The following is an 18,941-nucleotide window of genomic DNA, read 5'->3' as shown; positions in this document are numbered from 1 at the left end:
GAAAGTGGCACATGGCAGCAGAGTGTGGCGATGGAGACAGCAGCAATGGGAGGCCGTACAGGGACCCATGAGAGACTCTAGACTTGGCAGCAGCATGAGGAGGCGGTTTATAGGGGCCCATGGCAGATTAGGGGCCTGGCAGCAGCTATGTGAGGCCCGTAATCTGCCTGCACCCTATGTCAAAAAATTAAACACACCAGCAGTGTGAAGAGACCTGAAAGTGGCACATGGCAGCAGAGTGTGGCGATGGAGACAGCAGCAATGGGAGGCCGTACAGGGACCCATGAGAGACTCTGGACCTAGCAGCAGCATGAGGAGGCGGTATATAGGGGCCTATGGCAGATTAGGGGCCTGGCAGCAGCTATGTGAGGCCCGTAATCTGCCTGCACCCTATGTCAAAAAATTAAACACACCAGCAGTGTGAGGAGACCTGAAAGTGGCACATGTTTGAGGCATGATTCATGGCGGATTTAGTCAGTTGTGTCAGGAACTGGTGGTTTGAAATCCAGACTAATCCACGCCTGATTCATTTTCACAAACGTGAGTCTCTCCACACTTTGGGTGGACAGTCGTGTCCTCCGCGGAGTTACAATACCTCCTGCCGCACTAAACACGCGCTCCGATGCCACGCTACTGGCCGGGCATGACAGCCTTTCAAGGGCAAATTCAGCTAGTTGGGGCCAAAGGTCAAGTTTCGTTGCCCAGTAGTCAAGGGGATTGTCTACCTCGGTTGGCAGGGTGCTGTCCAAGTAGGCCCAAGCCTGTTGTTTGAGCTCCTGCTCCAGGTCCACCTGATGCTGCTGCTGCTGCTGCGGCTGGTTAGTAGTTTCCTCACTGCGCTGGTGAAGAAAGCTACTCATCATCGACTGCAGACTGAGGCAGCCACTGCTGGTGGAGCTGCCACTGCTCCTACCACCCCACCCCTCCCCTGCTGCCATGCCAGCGGAACGCGAGCGCACAGGGCCCACAGTGTCTGAGGATGGACGTTGGCGCACAAAGGCAGAGACCAACTGACTACATAGGTGGTTTTTATAGTACGTAATTTTGGCCTCCCTCTCAGCAGGTGTGAAAAAGGCCACCATTTTGGACCGGTAGCGAGGGTCCAACAAGGTGGACAGCCAAAAGTCATCCCTCTGTCTGATGGTTATTATTCGGCTGTCGCTACGCAAGCAACCGAGCATGCTATGGGCCATTTGTGCCAAGGAATGCGAGGGACTCCCTGCCTCCATCTCCACAGCATACTGCCACGGTGCGTCTGGGTCCTCTGTCTCCTCCTCCTCCTCCTCTACCAGATGCTCCTGCTCCTCCACTCCTGTCCGCTGAGTGGAAAAACCACCCATTTCACTCAATAATTCCTGAGCACAAATGTCCTCCTCTACCTCCTCCTCTTCTTCCTGTCCTGCCCCCACAGGGGTCATGTGGCGTTGAGATCTGTGCGCCACGTCTACCGCACCCTGACCAGCCATTGTTAACAGCATTTGTTCCAGGACGTGCAACAGAGGAATGACGTCGTTCATCCCATAGTCCTGCCGACTCACGAATAGCGTGGCCTCCTCAAAGGGCCTGAGCAAGCGGCAGGTGTCACGCATGAGCTGCCAATGGCTGACATCTAAGTTACACAGGGGAGTACCTTTATCCGCTTGTAACATCAGGAAATCGGTGATGGCCTTTCGCTGCTCGTAAAGGCGGTCTAACATGTGTAGGGTTGAATTCCACCTTGTTGCAACGTCGCAGATCAGGCGATGCTGTGGAATTCCGTTCTGCCGCTGCAGCTCAATGAGGGTGTTCTTTGCGGTGTAGGAATGGCTGAAATGCATGCACAGTTTACGTGACATTTTAAGGATGTCTTGCAGTGGGATGGTGGATTTTAGGAACCGCTTGACAACCAGATTGAACACGTGAGCCATGCATGGCGCATGGCACAACCTTCCTTGACGCAGAGCAGACACCATGTTCTTTCCGTTGTCAGTCAACATGGTTCCGATTTTTAGTTTGCGCGGAGACAGCCATCTGTCGATTTCTCTGTTCATTACACTCAGCAGTTCCTCCCCTGTGTGACTACGTTCGCCAAGGCATACCAGGTGCAGCACAGCGTGACACCGTTGCGCCCTGCACATGTGATATGCCGGTCGGGTAATGGGACTTGGCACGGGGGTGGCGGCTGAGGACACGGCGGAAAAAGAGGTGGTAGAGGCGGACATGCTTGCTGGACCAAGGACGTGCAAACGTGGAGGCAAAAGCGTCGTGACCTGTCCAAGTTGCTGGTGCGGCTGTGCCGGCACCACGTTCACCCAGTGGGCCGTAAATGACATGTACTGTCCCTGACCGTAGTTACAGCTCCACACGTCGGCGCTGCCGTGCACTTTGGCAGAGACCGACATGCTCAAAGACTGGCCCACCATCTCTTCTACATGTGAATGCAGGGCTGGCACTGCCTTTTGGGCAAAGAAATGACGGCTTGGCACTCTCCACCGCGGCGCGGCACAAGCCATCATTTCTCGGAAAGGTGCTGAGTCCACCAGTTGGAAAGGGAGGGACTGCAGCACCAGCAACTTGGACAGGAGGACGTTCAGCTTTTGCACCGTCGGGTGCGTGCTCGCAAACTGTTGTCTCTTGGATACGGATTCCAAGAAAGACTGTTGACGGAATCCGAGAAGAGGAGTAGCAGGAGAAGGAGCATCTGAACGAGCGGAAGATGCCAATGAGCGACAACTCCCCTCAGCAGAGGTGTTGGAGCCTTGACTGGCTGATAGAGGGCGATTGACGACGTCGGGTGACGGAGCAAGTAACGGAGCGGGTGATGGAGCGGGGGCTGGGGCAGGCAGAACCGCCGTATGTTTATCACGGTTTTCCCAGGCCACCGAATGGTGACGCTGCATATGCTGACGCAACGCTGTAGTCCCAACATGGGCCCCCTGGCCACGCTTGCATTTCTGGCCACATAGTCGACATACGGCTACGTTTACTTCCTCGGGCGGCTTGAGGAAAAATTGCCACACCACCGAGTAGGAAACTTTGCCCCCGCTACTCTTCACTGGCTGATTGCTACTTCCTCCGTGCGCAACGGCACCACTACTGGCCGTGGTGGTAGGCTGCAGTGGAGCTGGTGCTCTACTCCGTGGACGTTTGGCTCCACTGACACTGATGCGACCCTGCTGCTGTCTCCTGGGCAACCCACCGACTGTTTTGCTCGCTGCCAAGCTGCCACCCTCTTCTCCTGATGATGCGGAAGAAATTGCCTGATGACGACGAGGCTGCCAAGTGCGATCAACCTCCTCATCATCAAGTAGGGTCTCCGCCTCACTACTAGCCCCCTCGGCTGCGTCTGGGTCAGGAGACAGACCTGTCTCTAGACCGGCTACCGAGCCACTCTCCTCGCCAGTACTTGTTCGCTTGGCTGCTGAAAAGGCCGATGTCTCCCCCCGTTCCTGACCGCCCTCTGTTAGCTCTTCCTCACTGTACAGTGGGGCTGAGCCCACAGCATGCGATACTTCGCTTGGTGAGGGAACAGCAAAGGACAGGGGCAGGTAGAGGACACGTGATTTCAGTGGGCTTGGTCCCGGGCCATGCCAACTAACGGTTGTGTCTGACGTACCCACCGACCGTTGGCTGTAGGTGTCAGAGGTGACCTGGGAAGAGGAAGACGACCGAGCCAACCAATCAATGACGGCAGGGTTGTCGGTGGAGACACGACCGCTGGATGACACCGGGAGCACTGGCCTCTGGCTGCGAATACTGCTGCCTCGACCCCTTCCTCTGCTGCCACGTCTGCTCGCTCCTAAAACATTGCCTCCTCTGCCACTCCTCTGCATGTTGTCTGACATACTATTTAATTCAACGATTAGGTGTCCCTGAGTAACAATTCTCTGGCACTCAGTAACAATTCTGTCTGTCCCTGAGTATGAATTCTGTGGCCCTGAGTAACAATTATGTGTCTGTGCGAGTAACAATTCTGTGTCTGTGCGAGTAACAATTCTGTGTCTGTGCAAGTAACAATTTTGTGTCTGTGCGAGTAACAATTCTCTGGCACTCAGTAACAATTCTGTCTGTCCCTGAGTAACAATTCTCTGGCACTCAGTAACAATTCTGTCTGTCCCTGAGTATGAATTCTGTGGCCCTGAGTAACAATTCTGTGTCTGTGCGAGTAACAATTCTGTGTCTGTGCAAGTAACAATTTTGTGTCTGTGCGAGTAACAATTCTCTGGCACTCAGTAACAATTCTGTCTGTCCCTGAGTAACAATTCTCTGGCACTCAGTAACAATTCTGTCTGTCCCTGAGTAACAATTCTCTGGCACTCAGTAACAATTCTGTCTATCCCTGAGTATGAATTCTGTGGCCCTGAGTAACAATTCTGTGTCTGTGCGAGTAACAATTCTGTGTCTGTGCAAGTAACAATTTTGTGTCTGTGCGAGTAACAATTCTCTGGCACTCAGTAACAATTCTGTCTGTCCCTGAGTAACAATTCTCTGGCACTCAGTAACAATTCTGTCTGTCCCTGAGTAACAATTCTCTGGCACTCAGTAACAATTCTGTCTGTCCCTGAGTATGAATTCTGTGGCCCTGAGTAACAATTCTGTGTCTGTGCGAGTAACAATTCTGTGTCTGTGCAAGTAACAATTTTGTGTCTGTGCGAGTAACAATTCTCTGGCACTCAGTAACAATTCTGTCTGTCCCTGAGTAACAATTCTCTGGCACTCAGTAACAATTCTGTCTGTCCCTGAGTAACAATTCTCTGGCACTCAGTAACAATTCTGTCTATCCCTGAGTATGAATTCTGTGGCCCTGAGTAACAATTCTGTGTCTGTGCGAGTAACAATTCTGTGTCTGTGCAAGTAACAATTTTGTGTCTGTGCGAGTAACAATTCTCTGGCACTCAGTAACAATTCTGTCTGTCCCTGAGTAACAATTCTCTGGCACTCAGTAACAATTCTGTCTGTCCCTGAGTAACAATTCTCTGGCACTCAGTAACAATTCTGTCTATCCCTGAGTATGAATTCTGTGGCCCTGAGTAACAATTCTGTGTCTGTGCGAGTAACAATTCTGTGTCTGTGCAAGTAACAATTTTGTGTCTGTGCGAGTAACAATTCTCTGGCACTCAGTAACAATTCTGTCTGTCCCTGAGTAACAATTCTCTGGCACTCAGTAACAATTCTGTCTGTCCCTGAGTAACAATTCTCTGGCACTCAGTAACAATTCTGTCTGTCCCTGAGTAACAATTCTCTGGCACTCAGTAACAATTCTGTCTGTCCCTGAGTAACAATTCTCTGGCACTCAGTAACAATTCTGTCTGTCCCTGAGTATGAATTCTGTGGCCCTGAGTAACAATTCTGTGTCTGTGCGAGTAACAATTCTGTGTCTGTGCAAGTAACAATTTTGTGTCTGTGCGAGTAACAAATCTCTGGCACTCAGTAACAATTCTGTCTGTCCCTGAGTAACAATTCTCTGGCACTCAGTAACAATTCTGTCTGTCCCTGAGTAACAATTCTCTGGCACTCAGTAACAATTCTGTCTGTCCCTGAGTATGAATTCTGTGGCCCTGAGTAACAATTCTGTGTCTGTGCGAGTAACAATTCTGTGTCTGTGCAAGTAACAATTTTGTGTCTGTGCGAGTAACAATTCTCTGGCACTCAGTAACAATTCTGTCTGTCCCTGAGTAACAATTCTCTGGCACTCAGTAACAATTCTGTCTGTCCCTGAGTAACAATTCTCTGGCACTCAGTAACAATTCTGTCTATCCCTGAGTATGAATTCTGTGGCCCTGAGTAACAATTCTGTGTCTGTGCGAGTAACAATTCTGTGTCTGTGCAAGTAACAATTTTGTGTCTGTGCGAGTAACAATTCTCTGGCACTCAGTAACAATTCTGTCTGTCCCTGAGTAACAATTCTCTGGCACTCAGTAACAATTCTGTCTGTCCCTGAGTAACAATTCTCTGGCACTCAGTAACAATTCTGTCTATCCCTGAGTATGAATTCTGTGGCCCTGAGTAACAATTCTGTGTCTGTGCGAGTAACAATTCTGTGTCTGTGCAAGTAACAATTTTGTGTCTGTGCGAGTAACAATTCTCTGGCACTCAGTAACAATTCTGTCTGTCCCTGAGTAACAATTCTCTGGCACTCAGTAACAATTCTGTCTGTCCCTGAGTAACAATTCTCTGGCACTCAGTAACAATTCTGTCTGTCCCTGAGTAACAATTCTCTGGCACTCAGTAACAATTCTGTCTGTCCCTGAGTAACAATTCTCTGGCACTCAGTAACAATTCTGTCTGTCCCTGAGTATGAATTCTGTGGCCCTGAGTAACAATTCTGTGTCTGTGCGAGTAACAATTCTGTGTCTGTGCAAGTAACAATTTTGTGTCTGTGCGAGTAACAATTCTCTGGCACTCAGTAACAATTCTGTCTGTCCCTGAGTAACAATTCTCTGGCACTCAGTAACAATTCTGTCTGTCCCTGAGTAACAATTCTCTGGCACTCAGTAACAATTCTGTCTGTCCCTGAGTAACAATTCTCTGGCACTCAGTAACAATTCTGTCTGTCCCTGAGTAACAATTCTCTGGCACTCAGTAACAATTCTGTCTGTCCCTGAGTATGAATTCTGTGGCCCTGAGTAACAATTCTGTGTCTGTGCGAGTAACAATTCTGTGTCTGTGCAAGTAACAATTTTGTGTCTGTGCGAGTAACAATTCTCTGGCACTCAGTAACAATTCTGTCTGTCCCTGAGTAACAATTCTCTGGCACTCAGTAACAATTCTGTCTGTCCCTGAGTAACAATTCTCTGGCACTCAGTAACAATTCTGTCTATCCCTGAGTATGAATTCTGTGGCCCTGAGTAACAATTCTGTGTCTGTGCGAGTAACAATTCTGTGTCTGTGCAAGTAACAATTTTGTGTCTGTGCGAGTAACAATTCTCTGGCACTCAGTAACAATTCTGTCTGTCCCTGAGTAACAATTCTCTGGCACTCAGTAACAATTCTGTCTGTCCCTGAGTAACAATTCTCTGGCACTCAGTAACAATTCTGTCTGTCCCTGAGTAACAATTCTCTGGCACTCAGTAACAATTCTGTCTGTCCCTGAGTAACAATTCTCTGGCACTCAGTAACAATTCTGTCTGTCCCTGAGTAACAATTCTCTGGCACTCAGTAACAATTCTGTCTGTCCCTGAGTAACAATTCTCTGGCACTCAGTAACAATTCTGTCTGTCCCTGAGTAACAATTCTCTGGCACTCAGTAACAATTCTGTCTGTCCCTGAGTAACAATTCTGTCTGTCCCTGAGAATGAATTCTGTGGCCCTAAGAATTCTCTGGCACTCAGTAACAATTCTGTCTGTCCCTGAGTAACAATTCTCTGGCACTCAGTAACAATTCTGTCTGTCCCTGAGTAAAAATTCTGTGGCCCTAATAACGTTTCTGTGGCCCTAAGTAACAATTCTCTGGCACTGAGTAACAATTCTGTCTGTCCCTGAGTATGAATTCTGTGGCCCTAACTAGCGTTTCTTTGTCCCTAAATAACGATTCTGTGGCCCTCATTAACAAGTCTGTGTCCCTGAGTAATGGTTCTCTGTCCCTAAGTAACTTCTCTCTGTCCCCAATTCTCGTTTCTGTGGCCCTAACTCTGTCCCTGTCCCTAGTACAGAGCGGTCTGCCTCTGTTCAATGACTGCAGGCAAATGAAGATTTCCAAAATGGCCGCTATATATACCTCGACCATTACACAGTGCTGGCTGGCTGGCTGCTGATTGGCTGATGCGATCACATGTCGTTGAGGAATGCATTATGGGGCAGCGCGCCTTGTCTGCGCGCCTTCCCCGACATCCCCGCTCCGTCGCCGCACATGTCAGCCGCCATTTTCGGAAAAATTTCGATTCGCGCGTCCGAATTAGGCTGTTTTTCGGATTCGGCACGAATCGAAATTTTTCCGATATTCGACTCGAATTCCACTTCGGATACTTCGATTCGCTCATCTCTACTTATTTGTTTGCAATCGCGCATTTTTATGTGCGGCTATGATAGCTTTCGCAAATGTGTGTTTCTTATTGATTTGTTTTTTTTAACCTTGGCTAATATTTGTTGCCAAAGGCCAAAAATCAACAAAGTGTGGACTATTTTATTACTGTAAATCGAATTGTAGAAAACCTGTAGCTGGCTGCACAGTGAATGTGACATTCATTAGTACATAATATTGTGGTGCAAGTGGGTTTTTTTTTTTTGGTTTTGAAAAAGCCAGTTTGCACACACTTGCATATTCACGCTCTTACAAGCTACATTTGAGCAGATTATATAAGTATACAAAGTAACTATTAAGGTTGTTCATATATTGAACATAAAATAAACACAAAAACATCGGTCAAATATTTATTGATCAAATATATCGTCATTTATTTGGTCAGCAGGAACAAGTAGGTACAGTCAATATCTTGGTGAGTCACAAAAATAGGATTGATGTGGCAAAAATAAAACACTCCTGGTCATAAGAGCTTACAATCTAAAGATACTTCTAGTGAACTGTGTGTGCTCAGGTTATAGCAGGAAACAAAGGGGAAGATGAATCAAGTAACATTTTCATGCACATAGGATTTACTTACACAATCACGTAGTATAAAGATCCATTCAAAAAAAAAAGTCTTCAGATCAAAATATCAAGAAAACAAAGCATGTGAAAAAAAACCCTCCCACCTCTACAAATCCCCTCCCACCTCTACAAATCCCCTACACATACATTTGTCAGCAGGTTTGTCAGAAAAATGCATTGGAGTCTAAATAAGCAAGCAAAATTAAAACAAGAGCAGATTTTAAACAAAACGATTGACATGTGTGAGGCTTTCAATGCAAAGAGAAAAAACACAATCATTGTGCAATAACACACAAACACTTTACAAGGCCAAAAATATGCAAACATTTCCAGCCCACTTCCAAACACAGCCTGGGTGGTGTCTGGGGCAATTCAGCACAAAATCTCTTCTTCCCCCAAACCACTACAAGCAAGGACTTAGTCACAAACCACCCGGCCTAGTAACAGGCCAAATCACTCCCTACTGCACATCTTTATATAAGCTAGGTTGTATTTGGAGCACGCCAAACAAGGCCCCACACCCAATGAAGCCACACCCACCACTGACCTTAGTTTGGTCAGTGAAAGTGTTTTCACCTGATGAATCCGCTTCCTACCTGCATTAACCCTTGGTATACAGGCCCCACAAATCAGAAAGAAATATACAGTGAAATGTACGTGTGCAGCATACAACAGAACATTGAGCAGGGATGTGAAAGGGAACCCCAATTGGAACCGTTATTGCTACTATGGTCACAATTCCCTCCAGATTCTCGCATGAGTTAAGACAGTCACATGACCACATCTTGTATGCAATACTGAAAATGACAAATCGATTTGACTAGTATGGTGAATTTCCCATCAATTGGCAAAACACTCCAGAAATCAAACATCACCAAACATTACACTCTGGGCAAAGCTGATTTACAAATCCTGCGACTTACAGTAAAGTTGACCATTTTAATGCAATTTTCAAGACATCTGACACAGATCTCTATGCAAATTGCCACTAAAGTAGTACATGTACTACTATAGAAATCAGTGTTTGAAACGCACCCATGTGGTCACTCTAATAGCAGACAATAGGGTGCGACTTTGCAGACGATTTACAACTTGCATGTTGTGCAAATCACATGCCAAGTCCCACTCAATGTGCACGCTATTGGAGCGTTCATATTGTTGTGGTTCAAACTTGGTTGGAGCCGCAAGTAATAATAGAGTAATGAATACACTACTTTTCATGCAATTTGCTGAGAGATCGGTGTCGATTGTCTTGCAAATTGCACTTGAAATCACCATGTACCCTAACTTTGAAATCATGCAACTTCTATGCAAGTCACATGATGTGACTGTGGTGTCAATAACACCACTTAGAAATCTGCTTTAATGTGACTGGGTAGCCCCCAGTAACATTGTTTGCGATTGCCATGCAATTGGCATTACAGGCGACTTGCAAATCGTAGACCAAGTCGCACCCTATTGGCCACTGTAGGCTCTGTTCACATCCAATTGGATTGTGAACTCGTGCAACTTCACTGTAAGTTGGGCAATTGCCGCATCGGATTAGATGTGACAGTGGTGTTAGCCCCCAGTAACATTGTGTGCAATTTGCCATGCAAAGGGCAAGTTGCTGGCCATGCCAATCGCATGACAAGTCGCATCCAGGGTGTGCAATTTCAGGTGCGATTTGTGAATTGACATGGTACCTGATATTGGATATAATGAATGTGAATGTGAGTGTATTAACGTACGCCATTTGTTGCAGTGAGAGTTCAAAGGTATTTGAAGATTTTGGCCATTTATTAGCAATTTAACATCTAGACTCAAATAGAAATCGCAATGCTACACACAATTGAAAACACAACTAGTTAGTAATTCTCTAGAAAACACAGTAAAATTGGCAACTTAAACAGTAATTTTCATTTGCATATAGTGTGAACGAAGCAGGAGAATTAACAAAGGAAATAAATCTTTGAAGGCGTGCGGTCTGCTTTGCATTTGGTGGAAAAATCCATACCAGTATTTGTGACAAGTTTGATGTGTGGATTCACCAACCAAGTCTTTTCTCTCTCGCTCACTCTTCTTTGTCTCACTGGCTCGCTCTTCTCTCTCGCTCACTCTTCTGTATGTCTCTCTTTATCACTCTTCAGTATGTTTTTCTCGCTCACTCTTCTTCATCTCACTGGCTCGCTCTTCTCTCTCTCTGTCAGCTCTTTGCTTGCCAAATCCTTCACAAAAGTGGGTTGAGTGTAAACCATCATTATCAAATCTATTAGTGCTCCAGGCTCTTATCTTACCCCATTGTATGACATTCACATAAGGTACAGCTTTGAAGGTGTTTCAACAGACAAGGCCTCATTCTAATTCACATTTTAGGGATCACTTAGACAGAAAGCAAAGATGTTGCCAGAACATCTATTTGAAGACAGCCACACACGGAGATCATACTACTTCCTTGCCGTGGTTGGGATTCAAACCGACAACCCTAGAGTTGTGAGGCAGTAGTGCTAACCACTAATCCACGGAGCTACATTGCTAATCCAGCCTGTATTTCTGTGCTGTGAATCAATCTTAGGTCCCTGGGCAAGTTCAGTGTAACTACCAGATATCTCCAATGTGACACAAATGTTGTGCTATGTTGCCAATTCACATGTATGATGGTTCTATGTATCCCAATACAAAGGATTGCAATACTAATACAGGCGTACCTCGGTTTACCAATGCCTCAGGGAACGTCATATTTGGGGTACAAATGCCAAACCATTTCAGTTAATTGGTCTGTTTACAAATGTTTGAATAATTTGGTATGGGCATGTGGCCTGGTATGGTTCAGGAGGGGGGAGGCGCTCGCTTGTCCCCCCCCCCTTTCCTGACCTGCTGGGCTGCATGCTCAGATAAGTATCTGTTATGGATTTTGGGGGGTACCCCATGCTGTTTTTTATTTAATTTCAGCGTGGAGTTACCCCTTAACATCCATACGAGACCCGAAGGGCTTAGTATGGATGGGAGGGGGGACCCCACGCCGGGTTTTTTACAAATTGTTTATAATTCCCTGCAATACTTTTACATCAACTGTCACTGGGGAACTCCGCCGACAGCTGAAACATGAGCGCTGCATTGGTTTTCGCTACTAAAATGCTGCATGAGTTGATAACATAACTCATGCGGGATTGTAGGAGCGACAGCCATGTGTTAATGTTTCAACTGTCAGCGGGGTTCCCCACTGACAGCTGAATGTAAAAAAAAAAAAAAAAAGCGTGGGGTCCCCCCTCCCATCCATACCAAGCCCTTCGGATCTGGTATGGATATTAAGGGGGAACTCCACGCTGAAATAAAAAAAAAACAGCTTGGGGATCCCCCCAAAATCCATACCAGACCCTTATCCGAGCATGCAGCCCGGCAGGTCAGGAAAGGGGGGGGGACGAGCGAGCGCCCCCCCTCCTGAACTATACCAGGCCACCTGCCCTCAACATGGGGGGGTGCTTTGGGGAAGGGGGGCTCCCCCCCAAAGCACCTTGTCCCCATGTTAATGGGGACAAGGGCCTCTTCCGTTATTGGGATAATTGGTCAGCCATTTTTTGGGATTTTAGCATATTTTGTTTACCAGTAAAGTTGAAAATTTTTTGTTCCAAATTTACTGATAAAAAAAATGTGCCAAAATCCCGAAAAACAGCTGACCAATTAACCCACTAACGGCCCGAAAATCGTTCGATTTTCTTTTCGGCAGAAAAATCGGCCGATTTTAGACCCATCTATGGCCTGCTTTACATGGGTCTAAAATCGTCCGCAAAAAAAATCGGCTGATTTTCAGCCCGTTAGTGGGTTAATTGGTCAGCCATTTTTGGGGATTTTGCAACTTTTTTTAATTGGTAAATTTGGATAAAAATTGGCCGATTTTGCAGATCGGCCGATTTTAGCTGCAATGATCGGCAAATTGGCTGATCTTTTAACAGATAAATAATCTGCACATGAGCCATGACCTGCAAGAAAAAGAATAAAAAAAAAGAATAAGAAAAAGAAAAATGCAGGCCTTAGATGGGGCGAAAACTGACCGTTTTAAAAAAAAAAAATCGGTTGTTCAATGGGCCGACGTTACCACCAATGGCAAAAAAATTGTTCGATTGTTCGATTTTCGCCCCATCTACGGCCTGCAAATATAATAGCGAAGTAATTACTTCTGTCCCTGCAGAGAGCTGCGCTATTATATTTGACATTAAAAAGTATAAAGGTTGCAACATTGTATCTATTTGTATCCGAATAAAAACATCTATATCCGGAATGGATACAAATGGATACAATGTTGCAGTCTCTATACTTTTTAATGTCAAATATAATAGCGGAGCTCTCTGCAGGGACAGAAGGAATGTTTCAGCTGTCATCGGGGTTTCCCACTGACAGCTGAATTTTAAATTATTTCCGTGAATTAAATAAATAATAAAAAAAACAGCGTGGGTCCCCCCTCTCATCCATACCAAGCCCTTCAGGTCTGGTATGGGTATTAAGGGGGAACTCCACGCTGAAATTTAAAAAAAAAAACAGCGTGGGTCCCCCTCAATATCCATACCAGACCCTTATCCGAGCATGCAGCCCGGCAGGTCAGGAAAGGGGGGGGACGAGCGAGCGCCCCCCCCCCCTCCTGAACCATACCAGGCCACATGCCCTCAACATGGGGGGGTGCTTTGAGGCAGGGGGGCTCCCCCCCCCCAAACTAAGTGTGGTGTAAAAAAAACACAGTACAGGGTCTTTGACAAGTCCTTTATTAAAACAATGTCCCCCGAAGTAGATCCAACGTCAATCACGGCGGCGGCGGCAGGGACCCGAAAAAAGAAAAAAAAAAAAGGTTCCGCTCCCGTCGGAGGCTCCCAGCCTTGTGAAGAAGAGGCTAGCTGACAGTTCTTATATAGGTATGGGGCGGGGCCAGCCGGGCACATCATCCCCGCCCCTTACCTATTTGAGAAATGTCACCCTGTCTCTCCGCTGAGGGGCCAGCCGGGAACAGCAAGCATGTGACATGGGGCGGGTCACTCGGATGATGTCCCCGGCTGGCCCCGCCCCATAGCTATATAAGAAATGTCAGACTGTCTCCTGCATTCAGCTAGTTAGCCTCAGCGGAGAGACAGGGTGACATTTCTCAAATAGGTAAGGGGCGGGGATGATGTGCCCGGCTGGCCCCGCCCCATACCTATATAAGAACTGTCAGCTAGCCTCTTCTTCACATGGCTGGAAGCCTCCGACGGGAACGGAACCTTTTTTTTTTTTTCTTTTTTCGGGTCCCTGCCGCTGCCGCCGTGATTGACGTTGGATCTACTTCGGGGGACATTGTTTTAATAAAGGACTTGTCAAAGACCCTGTACTGTGTTTTTTTTACACCACACTTTTTTTTTTTGTGAAGGAGTCTGCGGGAGCATCTACCGCAGACTCGTTCACGTAGGGGGGGGGGGCGGGATCTGGGGGCCCCCTTGTTAAAGGGGGCTTCCAGATTCTGATAAGCCCCCCGCCCGCAGACCCCCACAACCACCGGCCAGGGTTGTGGGGAAGAGGCCCTTGTCCTCATCAACATGGGGACAAGGTGCTTTGGGGGGGGAGCCCCCCTGCCTCAAAGCACCCCCCCATGTTGAGGGCATGTGGCCTGGTATGGTTCAGGAGGGGGGGGGGCGCTCGCTCGTCCCCCCCCTTTCCTGACCTGCCGGGCTGCATGCTCGGATAAGGGTCTGGTATGGATATTGAGGGGGACCCACGCTGTTTTTTTTTTTAAATTTCAGCGTGGAGTTCCCCCTTAATATCCATACCAGACCTGAAGGGCTTGGTATGGATGAGAGGGGGGACCCACGCTGTTTTTTTTTTTTTTTTTTTTATTGTGGACCTTTATTTTTACATTCAGCTGTCAAAATAAATATTATCTAGACCTTTGAAATAAGTAAAATCATTACAGAAATAATTATAAAGGATAAGAAACAAAAATAGAATCACTAGAACTAAGGAAATCTAGTTAGATTACATGAAGATATGCCGAGTGCTGTTTATTAAACACAATAGTCGCGAGCGAGTGCCGGCTCTCAGAGGAATCCACAATCAGATTCACTATTAGTCAGTGGCTAAAAAGCAAACGCCCATGGCAGAAGTCTAAAATGTGTTCTGCACATGCTCAGTTGTATCTGCCAAAGACACTGCACGGGCTTCTAGATTTTTACTGTGTCGATTTCCTTGAAAAAAACGATTTTTAACACATTTTTAATTTTTTTGGAAATAGCAGATATTGTTTAAAGTGAAGTCCTGATATTTGGCAAAGCAAATTTCTAAGTGAACATGTCTCTGCAGTGATTTTTCATGGTTTTAGAGTTGCTTCTTAGCAAGTCCGTTTTGTGAGTCTGATTTCGGGCGTGTGTCTTTTTGTGAATTAGATTGGGCATCTGCTTATGGGCTCTGCTCAATAGTGAATTAGGTTGCAGGGTAAAAAATGACGGACGCCCATGAAAATTGGGCTTAAGCCCATAAATATGCGCCCACGCCCAATAGTGAATCAGGGCCAGAATGTCCTGTGGGCTGATACAGGAACACCCCCCCAGGGTTGATTGGCCAAGGGCTAAAGTCCATATTTCAATAAATTTAGGACCCTGAGATATGGATGGTGTGATTTGTATGGAACCAGTTCCTCTGACTGACTTTCTTTGTCACAGGATACATCCAGTCACAGGATAAATCTTAGTAATAGTTTTATATCTGTTTTTATTCCCTTTTTTATTTCATAGTGAAATTTTGTGTCTTTTTGTATTTTCTGTAACTGTTCTTTCTTTGTACATGTTTTATGCATTGCCCACCTTCGGGATATTAAATCATAAAATGAATAAGTGACTTCTGTGTACTTAAGCTCAGGCTCATTTCTCCAGAGAGATTGCTGTATTGTACTGTCTATGTGCTCGGTCTGAGTTCATTGCCAATCTGTATGCAATTGCATTGCGCATTGGCAGATTGCATGCAGATTGTAGCAGATCTGCCAGCTGTGCCACCACACACACACAGATCTCCATCTGCCAGATGGAGATCTGCCAGATGGAGATCTGTGTGTGTGTGGTGGCACAGCAGACCAGTCTGCGGACAAACTGTTGGGTGGTGGCAAGCTACCATTTGTTGTCTGTCTGGTGTGGGGGTGTGAGGACAGTGGAAGAGTGATTAACACTGGTGTTCTAGCTTGTAGGATAGCTGGAGGAATCCTAGAAGGGTATACTAATTGCTAGGCTGCTCCCCAGCCCTTAGAGTGCACCAGATTGTATATAAGACTCGTATCTGCCTTTGTGTGGTCAGCCAGCTGGATTGGAGTGGAGTCTCCCTCTAGTGGTGACCAGAGGCAGTGAGGGCTGTGAAAGGGTATCACAGCCAGTCTTATATGCTCAAAGTCTCTCTCATTCCCTCTTTACCCCAAATCATGGACCACGCCTCGGTTAGCTCGGTCGCTGTGGGCGTGCGTTTTGATCCGTGACCAGACTTTCCTCAACAGTTTCACAAAGGGTTACGAATAATACAACCACCATTCCAAAAAAGTTGGGATGCTGCGTAAAATTTACATAAAAACAGAAAGTGATTTGCAAATCCATATTTTTTTCACAATATAAAATAGAGAACTAATCAAAGGTTTAAACTAATAAAATGTACAATTTTAAGGAAAAAAATGTAATCTTAAAATTGATGGCAGCAAGTTGCTGGAGTTTTGGGAGAGGAATGTTGTCCCATTCTTGCCTGATTTAGGATTCTAACTTCTCAACAGTCCTGGTCTTATTTTTAATTTCAAGGTGCACCAGGCATTTACAATTGGTGAAAGGTTCAGACTGCAGGCAGGCCAGTTAAGCACCTGGACTCTTCTACTGTGAAGGCATGCTGTTGTCATAGATGCAATATGTGGTTTAGCATTGTCCTGCTGAAATATACCAGGCCTTCCCTGAAAAAAGATGTCTGGATGATCACTGATGGTGCCTTTCCAGATGTGCAAGCTGCCCATTCTATATGCACTAATGCACCCCCATACTATCAGAGATGTAGGCTTTTGAAGTAAGTACTGGTAACAAGCTGGAAAGTCCATCTCCTCTTTAGTCCAGAGGACACATCACACATGGTTAGCAAAAATAATATCACATTTCAAGTCATTTGACCACAGAACAATTTTACACTTTGTAACTGACCATTTTAACCACTTGCCTACTGGGCACTTATACCGCCTTCCTGCCCAGGCCAATTTTTACTTTGAATGACAATTATGCGGTCATGCAACACTGCACCCATATTAAATTTCTATATATTTTTTTGAGACAGAGCTTTCTTTTTGTGGTATTTAATCACCTCTGGGTTTTTATTTTTTTGCTAATCAAACCAAAAACAACTGAAAATTTTGAAAAAAAAAAGTTTTTTCTTAGTTCTGTTATAAAAAGTTTGTAAATAAGTGATTATTCTCCTTCACTGGTATGCACTAATGAGGCTGCAGTGATGGGCACTGATAGGCTGCACTGATGGGCACTGATAGGCAGCACTGATGGGCACTGATGAAGAGGCACTGGTAGGTGGCACTGATGGGTATTGACAGGCATCACTGATGGGCACTGAAAAGCAGCACTCATATATGGTACTGATAGGTGGCACTGATAGGCGGCACAGTTAGGTGTCACTGACTGGCACTGTTAGGTGGCACTGACTGGCACTGTTAGGCGGCACTGATAGGCAGCACTGACAGGCACTGATAGGCAGCACTGACTGGCACTGATAGTTATAAAATTTTGTAAATAAGTGATTTTTCTCCTTCACTGATTGGCGGCACTGATAGGCGGCACTAACTAGCATTAATAGGTGGCACTGACTAGCACTGGTAGGTGCCACTGAAAGGCAGCTCAGATGGACACTGATATGTGGCACTGATGTGCACTGGCAGGCACTGATATGTGGCATTGATGTGGCACTGATGGGCACTGGCAGGTGGCATTGATGGGCACTGACAGGTGGCACTGCTGGGGCTACATTGATCATCAGAACACACTGATCATCAGTGCCCTGATGATCAGTGTACATGTCCCCTCTGAGTAATGCCGATTACTGTCTCTCCTCTCCTCACAAGCGGTCAGCGTGACAGCTTGTGAGGAGAGAAATGCCGATAACCAGCATTTCCTTACTTACACGCGATCAGCTGTGTTTGGACACAGCTGATCACATGACAGAGCCAACGTCTTCAACTCTTTCCATTGATCGGTGATCCACTGTGTCCCAGGGACACAGCGTACCACCAATCGCAGAGCTGCGCACCCCAGAGGGTGCGCACGCGTAGTTAGAGTGGGAGGACGTCATATGACGTCCTTCCAGAACGAGAGAATCGCCTTGCGCCCATCATTTCCTTATATGGCAGGCGGGAGGCGATTAAATGTGCTTTGGCCCAGAGAAGGTGGCTGTTTTTCTGGCTCATGTTCAGAAATGGTTTTTTAGAGCTTTACTTACACAATTAATGTTAATTAACAAATGAAAAGGTGAGAGCGAATCTTCCCTCTCCTGTAATGCTATATGATGCTTTGATATGGAAAAATTGCCAAATTAGTTTTTTTCAGAAACGGATGTTTTCGGTAGTGTTTCCATCGGTGCTCCATGGTTGCTCTTGCCAACCCCTACATTATTTTACTGGGTACGGGTAATATCAAGCATAGTGGAGGACACAAGTGATTGACCATAGTTGGTTTGTTTAGAAACCTCTGGTGGAGATTCATTTTCATCAAAAAGGTGTTCAGGCAGTGGGCAAGTGCTCTTTTTTTACATATACATCTGTTATTTAAAGTTTAATTTCTATTACTAAAAACGGAATTTCAGTAAAACCTTTTTGTAGTTTTAAATACAGTGCAGAAAGGTTAGAACCTCTGTCAGGGTTTTTATTATTGCTTGGCAAGAGTTGCACTTTAAATTAGGAATTCCAAGCTTGGTTGTGCTAGGTTTCACTATTATATCCTGTACTCACATGCTTGTCACAGATTTCTAGAAATCCTGAAATGAATACTGTAAAAGAAAAAAAAAAAGAACAATGTACAGTGGTAAAGTGACAACTCAATCCATGCATTCAAAAAGCTATTGAGTGAACAACTTGAATTGTAGAAATATTGGATGTTCCATGCTCAGGACTCTTTTGAAGCCTAAAAGGATGTTTGGAGTTAGGGTTTGAAAACACAGGGATTTAGTCTTAACAGGTTTGGCAAACAGTGCAGAGCAGCTCACACAGCTGATGAATTGATGTAGGCCCAGCTGACTAACATGCACCATGTGTTTGGTTTGGCAGTGGACATGGAAAAATCATTTGGAGAAAAAATTGTATTATTGAACAGATTTATTTTTCTGTTTTCTAATCAGGATCACAAAGGTAGAACTGAGAGAGACCTTC

Source organism: Staurois parvus, unplaced genomic scaffold, assembly GCF_062004578.1.
Source record: "Staurois parvus isolate SC_StPar_1 unplaced genomic scaffold, SC_StPar_1.0 ptg000372l, whole genome shotgun sequence".
In the NCBI taxonomy this organism is placed as follows: Eukaryota; Metazoa; Chordata; class Amphibia; order Anura; family Ranidae; genus Staurois; species Staurois parvus.
Note: the sequence above shows the minus strand (reverse complement) of the source record.